We start from the raw sequence: 27,850 nt of genomic DNA on the forward strand, positions 1-27,850 counted from the left end.
CAATTTGCCTGGCATGGCATGCAGGGATGAACGATAGAAGAGGAACGTTGCAGGTGGTGGCACAGCATAAAATAATAGGATACCACCAACTGCCTAACACGAATCTGTCACCAAACATTAGAATGACGAGGTTTGAAGCGCAGCTATTAAACAATATTATTGAACAAAGCAGGCAGAATTTTGGGAGAGTGAATCGCGCCGGAGGAGAGGGGGTGGGGGTGGTTCCCAATTGTCCGAGACTGACAATAACGATCTGCGGGTCACACGCAACAAATTCTGTTAAACAACGCGATCCTATTTGGACCGTTGGCCGATAATGAATACTGTTCATGGAGGTAACGTTACCTCATTATCAAGATAACAGCTTTCTCTATTCGCGGTTGATGAACCATTTGCTCATTGATTGGAGCTATGTCATTGTCTCTGACCCTTCGACAGCTGGGAGTGCGTGAAGTTACGAGGCGCAGAACGACGCGACGCTACGTCGACATCATCATCATCATCATCATCGTTATCATTATCATCAGCATCATCATCCCGCGGAGTTCATTAATAGAAATCGAATCGAGGCACACACGCGTCGTCTATAATATGACACGAGCCCCCCGTCACGAGCAATAAAGAGACAATCGAGACGTCGCGCGTCACGTCGATCCGTCGGGCACTTCGCGTCGCGGTTTGATGACGTCGTCAACGAGTCGATGGACTAATTTTATTCCAGATTAAATATAGGCAGAACTGAAGAGGAAGGTATCCAAAGCCAATCTCTCTGATTTGATTTCTTCTATAATATCTTATAATAGACCAAAAAGGAGATATATAAAAGACACTTTAAGGGGATGAGACCACCCTGAAAAGTAAGTCATATCAAAGTGCGATTTGGCAGTGTCATCCACAAGAACACAAAATTTCTTGACCAATCCAACTGGAAAAGTTTTTTCATGACATGGCTTACTTTGGAGGCTTAAAGTGCTTAATGGCACTGTATAAAAAAAAAAAAAAAAACATACGTACCACTTGGTTTTCAGTCTACTATAACATATTACAAAAGAAATCAAATCTGATAGATCGACCTGGGAGAGAAGAGAAGAGCAGCATACAAATAGCCACGCATGAAGCCGTGGAAAAACAAAATAGGAGACTGTAAAGCACCCACGAAAACTCGCCTGGGGCTAGACCACTAACCCCCTGACCTCTGAACCCAGAGTCCAGAGTGTCGAGGCCTTCCGGATACTTCATTCCGGCTCCTCTTCTATCCGACAAAAGAAACGGGCTTGGGGCTCTGCCCGTTCGGTACAACAACGACAACGATGACGCAGTGGGTCAGCAGTACAGTAGTGGGTGGGATTTTTAATTAGTGACTAAGAACGACGCACGTGATTATAAATCCGGGACCTCGCGCCGGTGCATATTCCATTAGCGTTATACTTCGCCCTCTCTCTCTCTCTCTCTCCGTCCTTTTTTCCTTTTCCTCCTCGGTTCCAAGTTCTGAGACGAGGAGTGTCATTACGTCAAACAATGAGCAACGCGTTCAAATTCTGGATTACGTCTCGGGGCTTGTTTTTCACCCTCAGAATCCACTGCCACGAATAGGGTATGAGGTAGGTACATACAGGTATGTGAGCGCAGGCTGAATCGGGGTCAAGAAAATTATTTCTCATGCCCAACCCGTCGTCCTCATCCTCGTCTTCGTCCTCCTCATCCCCCCTTACAGCACACGACGCTTTTATTACACCCACCGTCGCGCACAATTAGTAAATGAAGAAAATGTGTCTCAAAGTTCAACGAGACTTTGTAAATATACACACATGTATAATATTCATCCCGACTTCTTCAGCGTCTGTTTCTCTGCTTCTGGCAAACACACTACGCAAGATTCTTCTAAGACAACGTTTGATCGGTGAAGGATTAACCCTTGGACGCGACTTGTCTTCACACGTGATTTGACTGGGTTTCGTAGACCTCAAACTCAATCATTTTACACCATCTTTAGTCTCATATATTCTCATGAAGTCTGGACTAAGGATCACGTGTAGAGTCCAATACCGATGTTCCTAATTTCCACGACGTCGACGATTGGTGTGAATAATTATCAAAGTGTAACAATTCACCCCACATTCCCTGGTAAATGAAATGGGAATTGGAGTAACGTTAGCACCGGATAGTATAGGCTGAATTGTTTCCTCGACTGGGAGGATTTACTCCTTGGTTACACAGGAAGGCAGGAGGAGGCCTGTAGGAGTCTTGCTCCAGGTAGGGATCGTAAATATTATCGGTGGACCAGGGAGTTCCGGTGGTCGTCGGATACCCCGCCAAAGCAAAATGGGAGAGTGTAGCCGCGTGCTATCTCCTACAGGATAAATTAATTCCCGAATTGAGAATGGGTTGTAAGGTAGTAGGTAGCCGGTTGAAAATCCGGTTGAATAATTCGTTCCATGCCATTCCGTTCCGTCGTCCATGCGCGAGGACGCGGTTGTTGCCACCACCTAACCGAATTGCCCAGCTACCTACTAACGACGACGTCAACGACGACGATGAGGACCACGGGATTCGGAGAGACCCGGAAAGGCCGTAATTAACCTCGTTGACAGTCTCAGGTCGCGGACTCAGATCCTATTTTTGCGTCCATTCTCGACAGGATTCGCAAAAAAGTTCTGGTTCTTAACAAGCTTCACGTTGGTGAAGCTTCAATTTTTTCGTTGGACTGTACGGCCTAAGGTGCATCATTGATACGCTTGTTGCGTGGAGCACTACTGCCTTCTGAATATCACGATCGATAACTGAAAGCAACGATTGGCCCAGTTTTATGGATAGCATTCAGTCACCCACACAGGCATAAATATAAGGCCAGAAATCCCCGTGTACGTGTAACGAAGTTATTCAATTTGTAACGACGAATGGGGGGTATAAATTGGCACCGATTTCATTGCCGACAGGGTATAGGCAACGTTTGTTCACCGGGAATTTCCGCTATATACATACATACCGCTATACATGTAATATACAACCAGTTGGTGCATCCCAACTTTTGCTCTCATACATTCTCATTGCATTAAGTCTGCGTAAAAATATCTTCTATAAGAGTTTCTGTTCGTTAGATTATTTATATTTATTTAAACAGCTAACAAGATTTAAACATACTGAAAATGAGTTATTCAGGTTGGAATTAAGTCAGTAGTGCCGAGTTGAGTCAGTGTTGCAAGTGATAAGGTAAGCGTTCCACTTGTTAACCTTTGTTTGGTAGTATCTGTTGATCCTTGGTTCTTAAATGACCAAAAACTAAATTTGTCTAGCAATTGTTTTTAACCATGGAAAATTTCACAATTTTTGCATTAAATTTATAATTTTGGAAAATAAAATGATCGTAATGATTGGGTCTAAAAGTGTCAATAACTGTTAGACTTACCTCAGGTGTACCAGAGATAATCAGAGTGTAATTAACGTCGTGAATGGAAAATCTTGACAGTGACGATGATGAAGACGTGAGATTATTTACCGACGAATTTTTGTATAATAACTGGGACGCTGTGGGTATCAGAATCTCGAAACCGGATCTAGTTTTACGAGGGTATCGAGTATGAGTGGGAATCGTATGGCCAAGCAGGGGTGAGTAAAGGGGGTTGGTGTCAATCCCGTATCAGAAGGATTTGCCGGCGATACGGGCCGTTAGTTCCAGTTTGCTGGGCGCTCTATTTCGATGATGGTTTCCTGCTCAAGATCCGGATATACGTCATCCATACACACAAACACACACACACACGTATAACATCGAGTGGGAGTAATAACTTTAGCACTAAATTATTAACCGGTCTACCGAATGACGTGCAGGATTTCTGAAAACCGAGTCCATAAGGTGGTGTCGGAGGAGGAGGAGGAGGAAGCCTTGGCTGCCTTCGAGGGTATAAAACCGGCGGTTTTATTCCAGAATTTAATACCGCGGGACTCGGAAAATAAAAGATGGTGTTTGATAAATCATGGCGTTTGCAGAAAAGGAGTTGAACAGGTCAGCTCTGAACTGCACTGCCGGACAAAGTCCAGCAGGCAGATACGGCTGCAGCTCGACGGCTGAAAAATCTCCATCCCAACTTGGGAAGTGTTCAAGCTACAATTTCCATCCTTCACCCTTAGCCATTTTTCTATTTTTCTATTTCTTTCCTTTTTCTTCTATTCGCCGTTTTCTCTCAAGAGCTAGCGAGGCGTTTTTTTAATCTCTCTCTCTCTCTCTCTTTCACTCTCACTCTCGCTCTCCTGGCAATCTCACAGCACGTAGACTAATTGCAAGTAAGATACTTGCCACTTTTGAAAGACGCATCGTTTTTCTTTCGTCGAGTTTTTTCATTCCCCCAGCGTTTAGGTTAATTAACTATTCACAGTAAGTTCTTGCGCGATTCTTTCAAACGCGTCAATTCCTCGGCTGAGTGTTTTCTCTTTCCTCAAGTGAATAAGAAAATGAAGAAAAAGTTTAAAAAAATAAATGGACAAAAATTTGATTATTCTTCACTCTGTCTCACAGATTGTTTCCACGATTGTTTTTCGTTTTAGGGGGAGGGGGGGGGGGGGGGATGAAAATTACGAAGCTGTGCCTCAATTTCCAAGACTCGTCGTCGTTGTCGCGCGTCTCAAATATAAAAGAAGATTTTTTGGATTCCAGGGAATAATATATCCTTTATCCAGAGCTTTGCATGCCGAGAGCGAGAGTCAATTCCCCGACGACGAGACGGAGAGTTCCCTAAATATTCTATGCTTGAAATAACTTGACGGCAAACTTCGTTATCTTCGAATAAACAAACAATTGAAATTGAAAGCTGAAAAGCACGTCATTTCGTCGTTTACAAAAGCCCTACTACGTAGATATACGTCGTCAGAAGCGGCAGATATAAGAACTTTTATCACAAGCAAGGGCAAGAGAATTAGGAGGGCAGAAGATGAAAGTAAATAAGAGTCGACAAAAGGAGGAATGAGAAAAAAAATTAATTAATTAATTAATTAAATGAAAAAAATAAAAGAAACACCAAATAAAAGTGAAAACTATCGCGTTCCAGCGGGGAAATTTTATATCACGTTGTTCACACGATTATACATCATCGTGTTGGGTTGCCGCGGTTAACTTTTCATCTCATACGTGACTCAAGGGGCAGAAATGACACTGGAGTCTGCCCTACACAGAATAAACATAATTCGTTTTATTATTTAAAATTTGTAACCTTTTCCACTGAATCTTGTTTTATTTTTTGAGTGTGTCTTTCTTTCTTTTTTTTATTTTCTTTTTTTTTATTTCATCTTTTTCCTCTCTCTTTTGCTTCTCGACTAATTTCCCTTGGGTATTTTTCCCACCGTAGATTTTATAATTGGTTACCAGCAGCTCGACTCCTTGGTCACGGGGTGAAAGAAAAATATTATATAATTATTATTATTATTATTATTATCGTTATTGTTATAGAATTTTTTTCGTTTCATATTAAATATGGTTTCGTTCCTTTTGTCCAGCTCTGTACAGTTTTGAAGAAAAACCAAAGAGTTTGAAGTTTGAAACGAATAAACAACGAGCGAAATAATAAGAACGCTTACGAAGTCGTCGATAAATAATGACGATAATAATAATATTAATAACAATAACAATAACAACACGAACGGGGGAAAAAGTATAATGAAAACGGAAAACGGTGGTTCGATTGAAATATTATTGCGAAAGACGCCGGAAATGAAATAATAACAACTTTTAGCTGATCGTCAAAATTTCTATATAGATTTGTCATCATCGGTTAGATTTCCCACCGGACACCTATCCCTCCTACGTTAGTTCGTGCCATCGAGGTTAAGCAGGTGAGCAGAAGACACACGCACGTGTAAGCCGATAAAACGTTAAGTACCTGCTGCAAGATAATATTTTATGAAAATTTCAAATCACTCTAAATACGTGCAACAGCGTGCTCTCGATGTACGAGAATCGTAAGATGTAATTTCCAAAATCGCTGAATACTTTATGCGAAAGCCGATTAGAAGTATGAGAAGTCAGAAATTGGATCGACGGATTGAATTGACATTCCTTAAACATTTCGGTTGGTTGATATAAATTGAAACGTTGAAAGAAAATAAAAAATTGAAAAAATCCATCCCGCGTTATATTAACAGTAACCAAACCGTTTTCATGTCAATTTTTCATTTAGTAAAGAAGAAGATAAAAAAAAAAGTTAATTTATTATCTTATCATCGAGTTAAAAAGTTGAATGAATGGTACAAACAAACAAAAAAAAAAAATCCTCGGCTTAAATCATCCGAGAAGTTTCCGTGATTTTTTTTTCTTTTCTTTTTTTTTTTTTTTTCGGCAAACGACCAACTCTACAGGGTGGAGTTTAAAATTCGCGAAACCGCAATTTTCGAGGCACGTTGCAGCGCGGCGGCGGCCAGTTTCTGCTGCGATTCGGTAGTACACAGGTGGTTCACAACCGTGACTATAACGGTATACAAATGCAAACAGTAGGGACGTCACAATAGCTTGGGGGGTTGTGGTGGGTTTTAATCACCTTGATAAATAGTAATGAATTGCGGCACAACGAGCTCGCGCTTAGCTAGTTCGTTCTTAATATGCAATTAATATTAAACGCAACTCGCCTTCGTCATGCTGCCTATATTTTCAGAGAGAGAACCGGCAGAGAGAGGGAGGAAGAGAGAGAAAGAGAAAAAGAAAGATAGAGAACCAGCAGCGCATTATTATAATAATTCTTTTTTCTCTGTCTCTCCTCACGCGTTCATTTTACAACAGAGAGAGAGAGAGAGAGAGAGAGATTGAAGAACAATAGAAAAGGGTGACATGGGGGAGAGTGAGAAGGAAGTTTGAAGTTCAGATTTAAGGGAACAAGGCCAGGGCGCGATAAGCTTTCAATTTTCACCAACTTACGACAACAATGGCTCGCCGAATCAACGCTTGCTCAACGGCCCGGGTGCGAGCTTCCGCTTGGCGAAATCACTTCAGCTGATAGGTAAATCTGTGATATGTTTTTGGAAATATTGCAACTATCCAAACGGTGGACGATCACAAGTTGCGATAAAATTAACGATTGAATAAAAACGATGCAGGAAGGGAGGGAGGGAGGAGGGATCAACGAGCAACGAGCACCAGAAGTGAACCACCATAAAATGGCCAAACCAACGTCTCGTTAACCGTCACCCACAATTTTCATTCTGCACTCTGATATAACGAGCGTTTGGAAATACCGATACCAGTTATATCGATAGATATAAAGCCTGCAGCAGCATTCACGAGGATTTTTACCGCAATGCAATAGAATTTTCAATATCGAAAAAAATGATGATGACAAAAAAAAAAAAAAAAAAAAAAAATCCGGTATCAAAGAGAATCTCAATTGATCTGAAACAAATCGTAGAAACTACCAACTTTTTTTTACCTCATTTTGATGGAAAAAAAATTAATAAAAATAAAATGAAATTCATACGTAATTATATATAAGCGAGATAGTATTGCGATGGCATTGCGTGGATTTTCTATGGGTATAAAGTATGACTGAAGTTTCGGGTATGTCAACGCTCGCTTGAAGAAGTTGTCTTTTGGGGGAAATTCAGGGGCTGTTAGGGCCTTCGTCCCACCCCCTCCACCCCCTCTTGCCGAGGAAGCGCTAGCTTTAACGTGGGCGGAATCTATTGTCAGTCGAGGGAGAGTAACAACCTTTTGTCCAAAACTTTGCTCTACTCGACTTTAACCAGCAGCGCTCTAGTGAGGTATAGGTGGTTTGGTACATAGAGATCAGTGTATAAGTATACATGTAAAGGGTGGATTATATTGGCTTAATTTTGAAAATGACATGTCTCAGCGCAAAAGGCTTTCTATACGATCTGCAGAGAAAGCGGGGGGGTGTGAAAACGAAGGTACCTACCCACCTAGCTACCTATCTATATATATATATATATACCTTCGATAAAACCTGACTTTTCAAGAAGGTCCGGGTTTTCTATTCTTTCGAAAAAAATTTTACACAACTCGAGGAGTTGTTTCGCGAGATGAAAATTGGGGCGATGTGACTACGATCACGATCTTTGAGACAATATAAAAGAAATTGGAGCGAAATATGTAGTAAGAGAGAAAGGAAGAAAAGGAGGAGGTGGATGAGGAACAGGATGAAAGCGCTGCAGAAATATAGAAGACAATCGTAGAAACGAAGCGGCGATGTAACACTCGCGTTTCTGCAGACCCTAAATGGATTGGTCCTTTTGCTCCTTGGACTCGGATCCCGTCGCGAGATGAATGGACCCGGTCAATTTCCAAGCATCGCGACAAGGCCTCCTTTGTGCCTCGTTGAGATATGATGAGAAATTCGTTAGCAGTTATATCCCATGATGCACAGGCTTCTAACAGGGATGATATCCCAAGTCGATCTCTCAGATTTCATTTCTTTTGTGATACGATATAGTAGTCTAAAACCAAGCTGCACTTAATTTTTTTTCCCTTCAAAATAAGTCACGTCAAGGGGTTATTTGGCAGTTTTACTCACAGGGATATAATATTTCTCAACCAATCCAACTGGAAAAGTTTTCTCATAACGAGATACAATCATCCCTTGACATGACATACTTTGAAGAATGGTTTCACTCCCCCTTAAACTGTTTAATGGCAGGAAACAAAATACGTGTTGCTTAGTTTTTAGCCTACTATAACACGTCGCAATAGCTATCAAATTGGATGGATCGATCTGGGATACATTCCTTGTGAGACAATGGACTGTTAGGTAAATGCATGTAGTAGCTAATCATGAAAAGTCGATCAGGACGTGACTTCTGCCGATGAGTAAAGTCTGGAAAGATGATTCCACAGGCGAACTGTAATTCGGTTTATGGGGCATTTGCCGGTTCCGAAGTTGGCCTGCAGTCGAGGCGCCGGGTGGTTAGCTTGTTGCTAATTTTCCTCGTCCCCCGGACGATCGGCGATGTTGGCGTTTTGCGGCAGGATGGTGAGCTCTGGGTTCTCGAAGCTCGAACCGAAACGTCTTTGCCGTCGCAACCACCGCCACAGCTGTTTCGCTATTGATTCCCGAATACCAAGGGTGAAAACGGGCCAGCAGCTACTTCGAGAGTTCACCCTTGGCAGAAGAATATATCCTACTTCGTCGTTATATTACAGGAGAATCAGACCCACGGCTCGAGATCGGGACGTTTAATTTAACGGTTCGTTGCTAATTGAAAAACTAATTGGAGCCTTTGTTTCGAAAAATCTTGTTTTCCTTTATTTCACGTCGAGGGATCGAGGAGGTTGGTACCGCCATCGACTGTAGACTCCGAGGGGAATCAACAGAGAGTGGTTATGACAAGAATGTTGAAATATTTGTTTATGAATAACAAAAGTAGTCTCACACGTTTTCCCTCTTCTTCTCTTCCACCTGCTTTCACTCTTCTCGATCCTAAAGGTGAAAAAACGACCCTTTAACCTCCCGTATAAGACGGGTGGTAAATAAAATATTTTACGGCACCCTGTGGGGAGAGAGAGAGAGAGAGAGAGAGAGAAAGAGAGAGAGTATCGTTTGTGATGGTTACTTGAAATCTGGGGGTCGGAGGCAGCCCGAGTTCGGCTGTGGTGTACATAAACTTTTATGATACGACATTTTCACGGTGCAGGTATGTGAAAATTGAATTCATACGCACCTACACCTCACCTCACTCTCTCTCTCTCTCTCTCTCTCTCTCGCTCTCCCTCCTTCTAGCTCACCGCAGTTTGATTAACGTCAAAACAATTTCGGTTTCGAAACCGGCTGGCGATAATCGAGATACGGCCGACCTTATACGGGCCAGGATTCCGTCCGATGGAGGAAAGACTGAGAGCTTCTAGTTCTCCTTTCGACATGCCTCCTTTTTTCCGGAGGAGAAATATCGGCGAAGTGAACCTCTATTTTTCGCGCGAACAAGAAGGAATTAGCTATATGCTCCGGAGTTCTTCTCCTCGTCTTCGAAGGAACTGGCATGGCGCTTGAAAACATATAGATATATGCCTCGCGAGGAGTAAATACAAGAGAGAAGAAGCGCGGATGCTAGAAGCAAGATCGTGTCGCTGCAGCCCTGAAGGATGGAAGGAAGATTTTACAAATCCCTATCGATCCCTCGCCCCGCATTTTTCCTGGTAAATTTCATTCCGCCTTGGACGATTTTTCAAGCATTATGTTTCCAAGCAGACGTACTACGTTGGTACGTCACAGAGAAGTGAATTTTACGTCGTGAAATACGATTGAAAGGCATTATGCTTTTGGAACGGTGAAATTATCCTAAACCGGGATTTGACTACGAAGGAGGATAATTTTTTTTTTTTTCTTACAAAAATCTAGAAAAAGAAGCGGAAATCTCTCCCCCGGCGATATTTATATAAGTTTGAAAAGATTAAGACCCCGCGAGTTGGGAAAGTCGTTTCGAGTCCATCAACCGGCTCGTTGGGTGTGTGAGAGAAAAGTCGGGTTAAACTTTTCTATATACTTGAAGCTACAAGCCAGGGGCATAAGACTTGCAGTTCGCGGGTTGAAAGGGTTCAGCCGTAGCAGCGGACAGAGTGCAGAGCAATAATTCCCACCGCTGTGGATTTCTCCAAGCTTCGAAACATGTTGGCTTCAGCGAGAAGGTGGATGCGAAAAAGGAGCCAAGCCGAAGCTAACGAGCTTTCGGGGGAGGATTATGTGGGAATATTCTGGAATCCGGGTGACGAATGGAGAGGCAGAATACCGGAAGTTGGCGAAGACGGGCTTCAGTGAAACAAGTATGAATTGTAAACACACCGAGGATGAGATCAAAGCTTCACTTTGTACCGAGAGCTAGGCGACTGCGACTGCAGCGAAGTGGGAGATTGCAAGCTTCGCCTCGTGCCTCTCTATTTGGCGCACGGATGCACCTTCAGCTAGCGTTTCTTCGGACGCCGTCTATAAGTTCTTACGCTCGACTCTCCCTTCTTCGACGGAAACGCGAGCTAATCCTCGGCGAGGAGCCGTCAGTCCCGAGCTTTGGGTTGAAGAAAATAGCACAGAGGGAGAAATTTTTCCCGACCATCAAGCGTAGCAAAGAGAACACAGGAGATTATCGAAAAAAACCAGAGAGCATTACTGGAGTAGTCGGAAAGCATTCCACGGCTCCAGCTTGAAGGGCTTATAATTGCGCCTTGGGGGATGGATATCAGTTCATGGAAAATAGTCAAGCCTTGGTATCTGGGTTCCAAGTCTTACCGGGCCTCGAGTAAAGGCAAAATTTCACCGTCTGTCACTGATTTTTCCCTCTAACTACTTGTGAGAACGGTGTAAACGGAACGTCGGGACTGAAGCGACTGTCGAAAGACGCGCTTTTTTCAGATGAAATCGAACAAGAGACAAACAATTTCGTCCGTTGCTTTTCTTTCTTGCATGTCAACTAATCCGCAGAGAACGAGTGAGGTGGCAGCAGCGGTAAAAGACTTCGATTGTTCGCAGTCGTGTTAACTGTCGGATGGATCGAGTGGATCCATTTTATTTATTTTCCTCCCCTTCGGCTGTTCTTTCCTTTATTTAAAACCCGGATGAAAATCGCAAATGGAATTGGCCGACACGTCGAGGAACCCAGAGTGAGGCCGCGAGCCGATATGTGTAAGTTTGCATATAAATGATATTCGAAAATGTTCGGCAGCTCGAAGATGATGGGCTTCGGAGTTTTGTATGTACAGGCATAACATATATGTATATATATAGAGTTGTCGGCGTTCCCTATAAAACGTATCGTTCGTGCGACAAAGATCCGTCATACTCGCATTATCCCGAGGCGTTCTTCTCGATATAGAAGAAACTTTGTTTCACACTTCATTTTCCCCATACATGCATAAATGCATAAATTTTATTTTCAACGTTGGTAGAAGAGATGAAAAAAAAGTGAAAAAAAAAAAAAAATTGGCCTCGACGATCAAGAAGTCAAATTGATTTCAAACCCAGTAAAAGTATACGCGTGTAACGAAACCACGGCGTCGCCTGAGCGAGGGATAAAATTAGCATTTTCATATCGAACTTCCCATTATTATTGAAGGAAAAATGTATGAAATGCAATAACCGCGAGTAAAGTGTTGAGCTTCTTCGTGTCTTTTAGCCTCGTAGAGAGTATAAGCTTTGGAAAACAATTACCAAACGGTAGAGATGATTCTTAACCGAAATTTATTACCGGGTATTAAGCTGGTCTGATTGACAAGGGGAAACGCGATTAAAAGCTACGCGGGGATTCGAGACGATGGAAAGGTCGAGAATATTAATTACCAGCCCGAGGATTTTGTTATGGTGATCTGCGGACGAGCATGGAAATTAGAGATGATTGTGTTTGCTAAATATTTGCATTCGCATTACCGGATCTTAATTATTATACAAATGACTCGGGATCAGATTTTCATATGGGCGACCTTTTCATGTATAACCCTTGAATAGCTATGGTTTAAGACGTCACTGATCACAGGTTTGATTACATAGGGAATCGATGTGACTTGGCTTCTTAACAAGTTGGAGAACAAATGTATGTAGGTATCGGTAATAGTAAAAAATATGAACCAGAGATTCGAGAGTGCTTCAATTTTATACTGCTCATCTGAAATGGTTGATGGTTTATAGCGACGTGTGACCGCGTTCGACTGTTCCTACAGAAAAGTTCGTTACGATATAATCAAGATGACATACTGACCTTGGCAAAGCGTTCCTGAGTGTCAAGAATTTCAATGAAGAGTGAAACCTTATCGTCAACAATCTTGAATCCATTTCTCGGCTGAGCAAGAAGTTGTTGAATGGCCTGAGAGGTGGTAAGGGATTTAGCGGGGCTGGTAATAGGAGTGGCAACCCTGTTAGCGGGACCATGAAGATGGGTGCAGCCGAGAAATATGGGATTGCCGTTAGGCGATAGGCCGCAAGTGAACGGCCTGAAGGGTAATCCATGAAAAGTGGGACTTGGTTTTGGGGCGGTGACGCGAAGAAGAGTCTGAGCCGACGGAAGTGACAGCCGACGGGCAGCGCTCTGGTTCTGGTGACCTTGAGGAAGGTTCGCCTGGGTCTGAGAGGGCGACTTGAGCAGTTGATAATCACTCGAGGCGGAGGGAAGCGACCGGTAACCAGAGTCTGATGGCGAAGCCGGGGCCATAGCCGAGCCTTGAGGAGTTGTGGCGATGCTGTGAGGCCTCTGCTTGTGGGAACCACCGGCACTCCAGGTGTTCGAGTTACCCGGATTACCGAGCGCACTCAGCGACGTTGTCGGTGTTGGAGGCTGGGGTTGGGCCGGAGGCTGGGCGGCTGGGAAGGGCCGACGAGGCACGGGCTGGTGGAGGACCATGCCTGACGGACCCCACTGAATTGGCTCTCCCGGTGTACGAGCTGATGATGAATTGGCCGGTGGTGCTGGGGCGAGTGATAGAACAGAGGAAGAAGCTGGACCGGCGGTTGTTGGAGTTGCGGCGATGCTGTGTGGCCGTCGAGGCAGGGGCTGATGAAGCAACTGACCGTTCCACATTGTGCTTGGTGGCATAACGTGCCTGGAGAAGGACTGTGACGATGAGGTGGAAGGGCTTGACGATGACGAGACGAGGCTTGTACCGGGCATGGAAACGCCCCCGTTGGATTCGAAGTCCCGCGAATAACCGAGAGCGGCAAGAGCTGCGGCATTGGCTGAAACTGTTGTGTGTGGTCGGCGAAGTACCGGCTCGGTGTTGGCGACTTGCAACGGACCTGGAGAAATGGTCCCTGCATGTCCGTTTGCCGGTGGAGCGGATAGCCGAGAAACTGTTGCTGCTGATGGAGGAGATGCCCTGGGTGGTGCGGATGGTGCTGTTGGTTCGACGAACTGGAAACCGACTCCGTGGGCAAGAGCGGTAACGGGAATAGAAGAAGGACGTCTCGCTGATGGATTTGGTATGCCGTTGGAAAGGCCGCGAACTTTGTTTGAGCCTGACGAAGACGAGGATGATCCTGAGCCGGGAATTGGGGCTGGTGGTGTGTAGAGCGAGAACCCGTGCCCATTGTAGTTCCCGTGATTCGGACTCCGGGCGGACAGCTGACCGGTCGACGTCGCCGCGGGCAATCCGCCGTTTCGGAGGTTGATCGGACCAGCTCTTCCGCTACGGGACGTTGGGGTGTGCGCTGATGGGGCTGGTGGAGGCGGAGGATGGGGCTCAAGGAGGGTTTCGGAATCCTCGGACAAACCCCAAGGAGGAATGCCGGCCGCGGATGGTAGCCGGGAGGATCCGAGCTGCTGCTGAAGATGATGTCCCTGCGTTCCTGAGGTGTTACCACCGGCGGATAAGTGATCTCCCGAATTAGAAACGGATATCGTACGAGAGGAACGGTTATTCCCGGTGATGTGCCGGAGATTGCGATCATTGGTTATCGTCGTTTGAACCACCGTACCGCGGCCGTTATCGCCCCGATAAAACGGACCCAAACCTAGATTAAGACTGGTTGGTTTTTGCTTGACACCACCGTTGGACTGCGGCGGTGGGCCAGACGCCGGCTCGCCCATTTGCGGCTTAGTTCCTTAATTTTGTACAATCTTCTCGACTTTTATGCTTCCTCCGCGGTCTCTTTGCCTCTAGACCACCAGGGTTCCTCTATTCCTTCATCCAGACTCGATTTCCTCCAAACTCCAACTGTCCAACCAATCACGGTTACTCCTCCTCGTAAGTGGAGGACTCCTCGGTACCATCTGAAGAAAAACGAATCATCATTTTGTTCACTTCTTCTTCTCTTCTCTCCTTATTGGTCCTTCTATAGCCGCGTTGGTATCCTTATTGGTTCAACCGAACATAGCGACGAATGGCACGTTTAACGATATACAATCCGCTCGATTTCTTCCCGCGCGAAAGACGATCGGGGATAAACAAACAAACAGACCAAGAACCAACCAAAGGGAAACACCTCGTTGCCGTTACCACGACGAGAAATAGAGAGAAAGTGAGAGAGAGATAGAGAGAGCGAGAGCATGCAACCGACACTTCGCGCTTCTACAACGCGACGCCTCGGAGGCTCCCCTCAAGGACCCGGCGTCAGAGGACCACGCCGAACCAGTCTCGATTTCATAGCGCAAACTGTCTCCGGACCTGCCGGGGGCGGAGTGGCGTGCTCCGATGGCACACGGGGACGCTCGGCGGTACGACGCCGCGGCGTCGGCGGCATGGAAGGACGCTTGCGCCGATACGCCCCGCGCCTCGACGCCTCGCAGCTTTTCTCCCCAGAGTAGATTCCCTCTCCCTCTCCCTCTTCCTCTCTCTTCCTCTCCATCTCTATTTCTCTCTCGCAGGCCGTGCTCCGGTACCAGCATCCCCAACACGAATCTCCCGCGGGCTCCGAAACTCACCGTTGACGGACCATCCTCCACACACAGGGTCGGTCACGACTATACCTCGTACACACAACGACATACCAACTCGTGCCCTCTGGCATTTGCCAGCGCGCAACATCCGCGGAAAGATGACGCCGAGGCCTGGCTAGGCTTCCTCCTCCTCCTCTTCCTCTTCCTTTACCTCGCCCCCCTCTTATTTGCCAATGGTTCAGCGTTGCCAGGTCGGTGATTAACCGCGAACGTGAATCGAGAATCGTTCAGTGGTAGGTATTCGTTTATTGTTTCAGACCTGACCGATATGTTTCCGTCTGTGTGCTGTGTCAGCTGTGTGTTTACATATACCTAGCCAAAGATATTCGGTCGGTAAGTTGGTCCAAGTGGTCGTTGGGACGAGCGAATGTTCTGCCATGTGTTCATGTTTACCTCAAGCTCACGTGTGAGTGTAACGTGATGGTTTTCAAGACTTGGAATGTTCGATTCGCGTTCATCCACACGGACGCGACCTAATTTCGAAGCCGAACTTTAACCAGACGGCAAATGATTTTGTTGTCTTTAAAAATTGCTCTGTTTGGCCAACCTTTGGAAGTGCTAAAGGCAACTTACGACATTACAAATTATTTATACCCTTTGGAGTGGCACAAGTTCTCTAGTGCTTTCTGGCCTCCTTTTCCCTCCCCTGACTTTGTATCCCGATATCCCGAGATTCTGGACTCCGGAACACTCCAGAGCTATGGTCAAACTTTCCACATCAAGCATTCAGTGGCGTCAAAACTTATTTAATAACTTCCAGTGCTCCCGGACTTTCTAACCTATCCTAACCCGGCGCTAGGATAGACTGGATAGCTACCCGCGACCTGTCCCAACGATGCGATACCCACTACAGTAGAAAGGCTTTTCACATATCCAACCGCACCTTGGCGGCTCTGGTGGTCTGGCCTCGAAATCCCGACTGACACTGACTATCCGTCGGTGTTGGTACATCACAGGAATAAGTGCGGTGCAATACACGGCTACGTACAGGAAAGTTAATGCACTCGAGATACGATTTTCTAATTTTGTTTCAGGTCCGAGAAAACTCTTCTCGCAGCTTGGGTGTATACGCCACTAATAATAAATCCGGTATCTCAAACTTGCTCCAGCCAGCAGCAGCCCTCATCCCTGCTATTATTAGTTAAAGTATATACAACACGGTATTGATGCAAGGCTACTTTCCTTTCGTTTTCGTAACAATTAAAGTAAACTTTTCCGCACTAGGTAGATATTACATTGTAGAAAAAAAAAAAAACTTGTCACTGCGATATCTCAAGAACCAATCGAATTACAGTCTGAGTAACAACTTGAACATGTAAAATTTTTGGAAAAGTTTGAAAATCCGAATACCGTACCTACTCAAAAATCACTTCTTTATTGTTTTCCCTTCCCTATTAAGCGAGAAAAAATTTGAATCAATCGTGGTTACCTACGTTCTATTAATAGTGTCTGAGAATAGTCCGCGTGCAATTAACATTATGAATTGATATTACCCCGGAGGGGGAATTAGTAAGCTATATACTCGATCAATGAAATCAATATCAGGGGTCGTACTAAATTGTCGGAAGGCGTGCAGCGGGGGTTGGTTTATACCCAAGACGTTTGCCAAATTGGCTATCAACTCGGGAATCTCTCTTATTCTTTCTTTTTCGAGAAGCACGAGGAGGATAGCCAGCCCAGCAAGGTCCGTACATGACAGCTCGATTGTCCCGAATTAATTTTACCGTCTTGAGGAGCGAAAGGGGTAAGTATAATGGGGTAGGAAAAAAACAATGGGGGACCACCACGTTTTTGAATTTCTTCACCAAGTTGCCAACGATGTCGACGACGACGTAGTCGCTTAATAAAGACGCGCCGAGGTATAACAGAAAGAGAGAGAGAGAGAGAGAAAATATACTATACGACTGCATTTTTCTTCAACACGGTTCCGCTTTTGATCTCGGTCATGAACAATGCGAGTCACGTTTTTTTCAAATTTATTATTCCCATTATCACTATTACTCTCTGCTGCTCTTCGTTCGTTTTTTTTTGTGCCTCTTTTTTTTTGTTATTTTTTTTGTTTCGTTAATGCATCCACAGGTCGTAACTCAACTCGGCGATTGTGTTGAAATAAAATTAAGACAAAACGGAACCGAAAGAAGAAGAAAAGAAAAAAAAAAAGTAAACCGAAAAAATTGTTCACCATACACGAAACAACGAAGAATTAACCGGAAGTTGAGAGCCGGTGCGGTAAGAACTTTTCTTTTACCTCTTCGTATTTTTCCTTAATTCTCGCGGTTTCACCTTTAACCCGAAAAATTGCAAGAAGAAAAATTCGCGAGTTTCTTCTCGTAGCCTTAGATGAATAAGAATAACATGAAGAAAATGAATAAGAAGAAGAAGAAGTTTCGCGATATATTTAAAAGCGCCTGTGGACCAGCTACTAGAAAGAGGACGACGACGATGAGGTAAAGCTTGGAGAGAGGGGATGAAGGTTGAACCTTCGTGGTGAAGGCGACGCAGATACGGATCGAGCCAACCCGCAACGCGGGCTAACTGGCCTAGTAAGAGTGTATTTTTCCGCGAGAAGGGCGGAGAGTGGCTTTGCGGGTGGAGGGGAGGAAGGAACGAAACGAAAAGCTCGGGGGTAGGTAAGTGCTGCCGGTGAAATATGGGTTAGCAGCCCCGAAGAGGAAGCGAGAGAACGACGGTGTGGCAGCTATTTAATAATACATAAGCCGAAAGACGCCTTTCCGTAATCTATCAATTATTATATTGACTTCTCTCCGCGCGATCCCTTTCGTCTATACCTACCTACGAACCTAGCCTGATCCAGCGGAGATTTCCGATTTGTTCTCAAGCCGGATACGCGCTGCCAGTTTCCAAAAACGATAAACTTTGCTTTACTTTTGCTACTACGTCTCGCGATCATCAATCATAAAAATTAAATTACTCGGATACGATATCATCATTATTATTATTATTATACAAGGAAATTTTATAAGAAAAGGTACATGTTGTACCTACGCGTTATATTTTACTTACCGAAGTAAACCAATCAGAGTCGTTTTTCACCCTCTCTGTTTATCTTAAACGATAGATCGATAGGATACCTCCTTACCTGCAAAAGAGAAGATAAAACGTGATTTTAGTTTGGTATCGATATCGATATATATCGACGAGAAAGAAGAAGAAGGAGAAGAAAAAAAGAAAAAGAAGAAATATTACGAAGGACATTAAAGTGTCTTATGGAACCTTAGGACGATAATAACCTGGCGAAAAATAAGTGTAATGAAGACAAGGGTAGAAAGCAAATGGAAAAAGAAATGCCTTGAAATGCCTGCGAGTTTAAAGAACGGCAGAGTGACGAGAGATCGAAGGTTATATTTCCACCCTCGCTTTTCCTCTTTCAGGTATGAGAATCCTTTTGAATTTCATCGTGACGATTCATCAAATTTTCTCCACTTAGCAGTTCGACGAAGTGAGTGAAAAAGAGAGGGGAACCAGAGAAAGAGAGAGAGGAAGGGAGGGGGGAATATCAAAAGTAAGAGGGGACTTTTGGGTGCTTGGAATTTTTCAGGAAAATTAAGTAGTCTCGCGAATTCCACTTGACACGCACGAAAGGACGCGTAAATAACTCCCGAGTATCGCATCACTTCCGTGTGTCTGATTAATAAAGAGAAGAAGAAAGAAAAAAATGGAGAGAGAAAGAGAGAGAGAGAGAGTCTGTAATTTCGAGTAAGTTTTTTTTCCTCCATTTTTCGAACTTTACATTTTTAGAAAACATTTATATGAATAATGTGAAAATCTGGCACTCGTTTAAAATTGTCTTCTACGTATATACACTGCGGGTGTAATAAAAGAGAAGAGAAGAGAAACGAAAAATGAAAAAGGAAAGGAGAGGAAATAAAGATAAAATGAAAATAAGAGACGATTTTGGTGCCGGAGGAGGAAAATAATAAGCCGGACTTTATCTCTCGGGCACAGCTGACCGTTAAAAGGAAAAATGACCAGTTAACAACGGGCAGAAGTTCTTTCGAGGTTCACGTTAGGATAGTGATAACTGCCGACTCTTATCTATGATTGACAGAGAAACTGTAACGGGAGAAGGTTTCAAAAGCAAGAGGCTATCTCGTGGTTTTAGTCTCTATTATTTTTCGCTTCGCTCCTTCTTCTTTAATTTTTTTTTTTTATTTCTTTCTTCTTTCATTCTTACACAACCACGATAAAGGATAAACCGACGTTACCGCGTATTTCCGGTTTGTAATTTGAGAATTTATTAACAATCGTTTAAAAATCTAATCGAAATAAGAAGAGAAGAAAAAACTTTGTTCATTTTCGTTTCGCGAAATTTTTCAAAGGCTGAATCTGACTTTAAAAATCAAGACGAAGAAAACTGCACGGATTAATTTCAAATTCTTTCACGAGCGAGCGCGTAATCGACGTAAGTTATCAATATCGGAGGTAAAAGAGAAATGAGGAGAAAAGAAAAAGTTAAATAAAATGAAAAATTTTTTCAGCCCCAGGTTGTTACAGCTTGCTCCTGAGAGAAATACCTGACTTCGAAAAATCACTTTGACGCTGCCCCCCCCCCCCCCCCCCCAGCGTGCGTTGGATGAAAACGTTTGAAAGGCAATGCTTGATTAGAACGTTCCGACAGGCAGCAAAAGCAGCTTGTATCCTGCCAAATTCCAGGTTGTGCTCTAGTGCCCAGCAAATGGGTCAATATAACCGTTGCGTAACAATAAAAATCGAAAAGGTCAAATCGCGAGGGACAAATTTTGTGAAAAAAAAAAAAAAAAAAAACAATAAAAACACTTTTCCTGGTTGAGAATAAATTTCACCACGAGTGTCAGACTCGTTATTATAAAATATTATCGAGGTACATCGCTGAAATAATTCAGTTCATGCGGAAAATAAAACAAAAAAAAATGTATATCTGTATGGGGGTGGTTCTTGAAAAAGTCATTTTTGAATTTCGACCGGCTCACCCTCCAAATCTGTTCCGGATAATTCAGAAATAATTTCCTGATTTTTACAGATTTTTATCTCAACTCTAACTCGTCCCCTTAAGAGGGTGGTTTTCCCATTTAACCCTTTTAAGGGCACATTAAATTTAACCAACGGATTTGGATGAAATTTGGTATCAGGGGGTTCCTTGGATCGCTGATTACGAGTTTGAACTCGGAATTTTTTTTCATTCAAACCGGAGGATTCAATATGGCGAATTAAAAATCAAAATTCAAAAACTCGAAGACTTTTGAGGTCATTGATAACGAATCTGAACTTGATATTAGATGATTCAAGATAACGGACCCAATATGGCTGCATCAAGTGACTTTTGGGATTTTGCTCCACCATATTCGATCCGCCATTTAAAATTTGATTCAAATCCGTTGGGCAGATTTAATGTGCCTTGAAGGGGTTAAATGAGGAAATCCACCCTCTTATGAAAATGGGTTCGATTTGAGATAAAAAATTGTCAAAATTCGAACGTCACTTTTTAATTAGTCGGAACTGATTGAGGGATGAGCCGGTCGAAATTCAAAGACGACATTTTTAACGACCACCCTAATATAAATTATATATAAGAGTTAATGATGATTCAATTTTCAAAATTTCCCGCCACCTAAGGCAATCGATTGCGATTATATATATATCGTCCAATCGTGGTATAAAAAGTGCCTAGTCTCCCATAAATTCTTCGGACATACAAACGCGGGCAGGTATTACCTGCACCCTTATTACTGCAGCAAGAAGAAGGAAGAAAACAGGTCGTTTGGAATTTTTCATTTCCTCCCGGCTTGCGGGTATAACCGCGGTGACAACGAGGAGGATTTTACTCGCTGCGCTGCTTGATGTAAAGAATGAAACCACGTGCAGACAATTCACCGTTCGATTCCGTGAAAACCAGTTAATCCGTATGCTTTTCCAGCACTTTTCGTTCGTTGATAAATCTCTGAAAATACATCCCTGATTCGATTCTTTGTATGCATACGATTCCGTTGACCCGCAGAATGGTTCGAACCATGAAAATTTTGCAACGTCAAGAAGAGTTTGGCGAGTTATTTGATCCAATTGATATCAACCCTGGCTTACAAGAGAATAAAAAAAAAAGAAGAGCAAAATAAAATTTAACCTTGTGTACAAATTCGTGACGTTAACTTTTTTGTTATTTCAAAATTCAAAATTCTCCACGCGTTGGAGGGTGGGAACTTACACCCTTAGATTAACTAATATTTCTATTCTTCAATATTTTTAAAACCGACTGATAGATATGATAAGAGGTCGAGATTTCTTCTGGTATTTTCAGGATGCAGGATAAAGGATTCCTCTGCATTAGGTATTTGAAAAATATTTCTCCAAGTAAGCTCGCGAAGGATCGACGACGCTGGCAATCCGGAGATTTTTCATACGACAGAGAGGAGACGCCTCGCAGTTTCGAACGACGGTCCGAGCGGTTCGAGGTCCAAGCAGCGAATAACTAGACTTCCGGTTTGGTGGGTATAAAGTATCTTGGAACTTACGGAGGGAGAGAGAAGGAGAGAGAGGGAGGGAGGGGCGGGGGGGGGGGGGGGGGGGGAATTTGCCTCGAGACCGATCCACCAACATAGGTGGGTATAATATGCCACATATTTCCGAGCTCGGGGAATGTTAGCTATTTCATACAAGAAATACTAAATCGCCTCGACGACGATATGCGAGCAAAAGCACGACGATGCAGCAGTGAATTAAACATGATTTTTTCTTTCAAAGTTATACTTAAAGCTCGAGGTGCCGCATTTCACAGCCGTGAAAGATTCGCCAAATTTCATGACGACGCTGAGTCTTTTGTGCAAGGTGCAGAGATTTTTTTTTGCACAATATAAGACTCGAATCACAGAAAGTATCGATATTATTTTCTTATTCGTGATTAAGGGTGAAATACAAATTTTTGAGAAAATAATATCACATTTTCAGGTTTTACAGGACCTGAGACCTAGTTTTTTCTGATATTTTCCCGATTCTAGTGAGTTAGTAAAATATGAAAACTAAAACTGTATATTCGGTTTAAATTTAATTTAAATTTAAAAAAAAAAGTATAAAACGTACCGTCAACTGGTGTGGATTATAATGAACGGTGACGGGAGACTTTTTTTTATCCGTTAGATCTATTTAAAGTTGAGATGCAGAATAGATGGATATAGGATTTCGCGCTTTCTGTCGCTCGGGTTATACGATTTCGCGAATCCGCGCTCCTGCAGTTGAATCGAGTCACTCTCGACGCGCCTCGCAGGTTACAACTCCGGCAATAAACTCTCCCGCCGCCATATGGTCACCGGGCGTCGAACGAACGAGCTCTGCAATTTCTATATGAAAGCGGGGAGGGGTGATGAAAAAAGGAGGAAAAGGAGGGAAGAAAGGACCGACCGAAAAAACGTCGTGGAAAAAAAAGAGAAAACGAAACGGAACGAAACAAAAACATACACAGACACGTTTTCAATTACAACTTTTTGCAAAAAAATTTGCCGCACAGCTTCGCGCTCGACCAACGTGTGACAATAAATTACAGGCGATAGATTTTAAAAAAAATTCATCCAGGACTGATTGACCTACCGTTTTTGAAAATTTTACCTGACCTAACCTAATCTAACCTACCGTTTTTTGAAATTTTATCTAACCTACAATTTTTGAAAATTTTATCTAACTTAATCCAACGTTCTTGAAAATTTTACTTAACCTATCCTAACTTAACCTGCCATTTTTTAAAACTTTATCTAACCTAACCTAACCTACCGTTTTTTTTTGAAAATTTTATGAAACCTGACTTGACCTACAGTTTTTTGAAAATTTCACCTAACCTAACCCAACATTCTTGAAAATTTAACCTAACCTAACCCAACATTTTTCGAAAATTTAACCTAACCTAACCTACCGTTTTTTTGAGAATTTCACTCAACTTAACCTAACCTACCGTTTTTTGAAAATTTCTTTTCACCTAACCTAACCTAACGTTTTTTTTCAAATTTTACCCCTCACCCTTCCTCTCTATCCATTAAAATTTCCAACGGATTTGACCGATCGTTGAAAATTATTTCTTCTACGATTGTACGAATTTTTTTTGTGATTTCGAATTGGAATCAAGTAAGATGCGAGAAACTTTTGGTAGAGCGTGAAAAGCGAACTTGCAGCAAGAAACGTAACAGGGAAATATAGAAATAGATGACACGCTGTGACTTTGATGTATACGTAGAAATAATCGAGTTTCTACCTACTTCACGAATGTCTGAGTATAGTACTCGACTAGATACTAGATGGCTGGCTGGCTGCTAAATCTGGTTAAACTACGTTTCAAGTACAACACAAACGCCGACCGACTGTTTCAAGTTTACAGGTTATACACGTCAATATTAAACACAATATATTCAAATTATGTTCTAGAACATATTTCTGTTTTTGTTTTCGGTATTTTTTTGTTTCTCACTAAAAAAAAGAACGAGAAAAAAAATCAAAAAAATCAAACAACAACCTGATATCTCTGAGCGATTACGTGAATATTCAGGATCGTTGAAATCCTTCCTCAAGACTGACTAGCTGACATTGACGTCTAGCGAAGTAGAAGTTTCTTTTTTTCTTAGTTTCTGTTTTTTTTTTTTTTTTTTTTTAACCAAGTACGATTTTTTTGCGAAGAATGATAAAACGCTAGAATTTTTCGACTTCTCCAAAAATCTCCAACGTCTCGGGTTACATTGAACCAACCGATGTATCTACATTTGTGCGAAACCCCGGTGGATTAGAAAGGAAAGAGCATTGCGAGGGTGGAGGACGTGGGGAATAGAGGCGACGACAGTTATGACTGATGTGAGAATGGGACGCACAAACACACGAGCGTGAATACATAGAGGAAATTCCTAGGGATTGCCTCGGGTTACACATTTCGCGATACGTCAATGTCTGCTCGACGCACGGGGTTTGGAGCAACTGCCTCGTGCGAAGCTTTTCACCGGCGGCGGAGAAAAATGTTACCTACACCAAATTTAATGAGCTTTTTTTTTATACAAATTTGCGAATAAAAGTTATAACTTATTCCTCGTCATTTTTTCAATGAAAAATCGACGGTTAATTACGTCTACGTAATAATGAATCTACATGAAAAGTCGGAGTCGTTATGAAATGTGATAAAAAAAAACGTGCAACTTTGAAAACGTTGAAATTTGGTAAGAGGAATTTCAAAAGTTGTTATCCGTAAATAGTGAAATACGATCTATTCAACTAGCGTCAAAATCACGATTTCAGTTCGTTTGTTAAGGCTGTAAAATATTGAGTTTATATTTAGGTTAATTATTTTGTATTCGGTTTTTTAGTTCAAAATTTTTTCTGCATTTCCGTTGCTATAATATCAATAGAGATATTTACGTTAACAGATTCCTGAAAGAGATAATGAAAATCATTAATTACCAACCCGTGTGACGATGAATTTAATTAAACCAGTGGGTGAAAACGGAAGCACCAAAGAAAAAACCCAACATGGCGAGTATATAGTTGTAAAACCGTGCAAGTTGATTATCCCTAACAACAAGGACTAAAAAGCTGAACACGAGCACCGCCCATTGTGCAGTTTATTCGCATCCCTTTTTCATTCTACTCCACGTGTTGAAGATAAGAGAAAAAACAAAAACGAAAAAAAAAAAAAACAAGCCGTATACAAAGTGAATGTCAGAGCGGTTTTTTTTTTTTTTTTTTTTTTGGGCGTTTCAATTTCACTGCTGCAGAGATAAAAAGATAGATAGAGGAGACTGAGGCGGAAAGCTGCAAAGATGTTTTCTTCCCCTTAATGTGAAAATTCTTTGGTCGAATTTGAATAAAGTTGAGGCAGAGAGTTTGAGTTTAGCGAGACGTTTGTGTCCACGTTTTAGTCGAATAGCCAAAGGCCTGTCCCGAATTCTCGACCGGAACTTCCTCCCCTCGGTTTCATCCCCCTTTTGCCACCCCCACCTCTCCCTCTCTCTTGACAACAAGCTCCTCGGTAGTAGTCCTGTGGGATACCGGGAGTTTGCCACGAAGGCTGCCTCCAGAACCTTATCCTAGGAATTATGTATACGTAATACGCAACAAGCAGGCACGTCGTCGTCCGCTAGGATATTCGCATACCTTTACTTATTGCCGGTTGCGACGCGGTTGATGAATAAATAACTAAACTCGATCGAAGCAACGTTGAGGAAAATTATTCCTTAGGTATTAAAAATTCATTAATTGTAATCGCTAACATGCTCGGTCATAATTTGTTTCGTATTAATTATGAGAACAATACCGTCGAAACTTTTTTTTTTTTTTTTTTTTTTTTTTTTACCCAAGTCATTGCAAAAATTATAAAGTTCGTTTCGTCTTGATTTTCAATTAATTAAATTCTCATAAATGATAAGTAATAATTAAAAAAAAAACGGACGAAACCGGTTTTCAGGTGACAAAAAAAAAACAATTTTTTCTTCAAAGTTTAACACACGAGTTGAATGTCAAAAGCTGAGACAGAAAATCGGTTACACCTACAAGGTCTTAAGGCAGCGTCTTGAACAGAAGAGAACTTCTGACAAGTTGCGAGTTGCACGCTAGTACCTAGACGAGTTCAGAGTCGCTCTTTCTCTACCGCTCTACGAATCTTTGAATCAACTTTGAAAACTTTGATGCTGCTGCTGCAGCAGCAAACGAAATCATTTCCCGTACAGCCGACAGCAAGCAAACTACTAGCGATCAATTCGCTCACGTTTCTCGACTTGTTACGCTACGAAATATATATATATGTATATAGGAATGGCGAAAAAACAGGTCATCAAAGTATCCGGACGCGGTGATATTCTCGGATAAAATTTCAAACGAAAAATCAATTCCGAAAAATTTCCTTTTTCGAATTTAATCTTTGGAGCTCGTTTCAATTTCGTAATCAATTTTAAACGATAACGCTAGGATGTAAAAAATCATTGGGTTACTGATGTGTAGATGTATAATAATTACATTCCTATTTTCGTAGGTATAGATCAGAAAACAGAAGTCTCGCAATTTCGAATTTTCAAAAACGCGATCATGTATTTCACAGGATTTAAAAATTTCGAAGCCCAAACAGTCTTGTAAACCAAAAGCAAATCTTATTAGAATTCTCAAAGATTCTATAATTCGATATTCCATAATAATTCAATTTTCAAAAAGTTGATTTTGAACATTTGAAAATTCTATAAAATATATTACCAACTTTTGAAAACTCTTTCATTACGACCCTTCAATTTTACGATTTTTCCACAAATTTCCCCCCTCACTCGTTAATAATCCAAATCAAATACAATCTTTGGCACCCCCTCTCCTCCCCCGCCGCCCTTCATCCCTTCTCTCCTCATATCCTGAACGTTTTTCGTCAAATTTCGGTGGCGGACATGCGGGCGAAGATTAGACGAGCGTGTGGGTGAGTGTGTGTATGCACAAGGTTTGAGGGTGGAGAAGAGATCTGCAAGAGAAGGGGGATGAAAACGCGGAGATTACAGAGAAACGCACGATCCCTCCCCTCTCGGAGTCGGTGAGATCTACCGCAGTTACATAAACGCGTACTGTGAATTCGTTGGAGCGTTGCTAAAATCGCTGTTCGTACTGCTGGTGAAATTCGCAATGGAAGAACAACCTTCCTGGAGCAGCGACATCTGTTCCGAACGTAATCGTCTTGCCTGTTTAAACCTGACGTCAAAATTTCACCCTTATCTTTTAGCCCCATTGTTTTCACCCTTCTACATCCTCAAAACTTGTCCTCATTTTCATTTCTGTTTTTGCCACTGCATTTATATATTTTTATTTTTTTTTTTCCTCTCTTTATCTTCTGAACTTTGTTTTTGATGTATCGACAAATTTTTTTTTTTTTTTTTTTCTTTTTTTCTTTCATTCAGAGTGTAATTATTGCAAATGTATGATATTAACTATTAACACGCGACTGTATATTAGCCCCTTAGTAAAAATATTATAAATACTAAAAAAAATATGTGGAATGTCGAGAACTTTTTTTTTCACGTATGTATAATAATGCGTGTACACATAAATGTGTGTACGCGTGTGTATGTGTGGTGTGTAAAATATCGATGGAATTTAATTAATCTTCGTTAAATACCAATTTATAACGTGCCCGGCGTTGCGGATACCTACCTCGGTGTAAATTTATACTCTCTCTGCACTCGGTATTCGCTATAGTTCGACGTATCGCCATAGTTTTGCAATTAGGTATACCTATGTATACTTATATACATACATGTAGATATAGTGGCACAGTGTACGAAACCGATAAATGCACGGCTAGGATACTGAAGAGTTCAAGCAAAACTTTTGTTCACTACTCCTGGCATCTTTTTTTTTTTTTTTTTTCTTCATTTCTTTCTATTTAAACATCCGTCAGCGATCATAATACAAGAATAATAATATTGTTAAATATCAAATCAAAAAAATTGCCGCAAGTGTAGCAATTTTATAGAAATTTGAAAAAATCAGCCGATGCGTACGAATTTTATGATTATTCTCTTTTTTT

General features: G+C 42.2%; 1 protein-coding gene across 2 annotated transcripts in view; it reads right to left on the minus strand.

Annotated features, from left to right (window-relative positions):
• LOC124414741 (dystrophin, isoforms A/C/F/G/H) overlaps positions 1-27,850 on the minus strand; it is a 303,596-nt gene that overhangs the window by 122,978 nt on the left and 152,768 nt on the right. The gene's annotated exons all lie outside the window — the stretch shown is intronic.

This window comes from Diprion similis, chromosome 14 (genome assembly GCF_021155765.1).
Source record: "Diprion similis isolate iyDipSimi1 chromosome 14, iyDipSimi1.1, whole genome shotgun sequence".
Classification (NCBI taxonomy): Eukaryota; Metazoa; Arthropoda; class Insecta; order Hymenoptera; family Diprionidae; genus Diprion; species Diprion similis.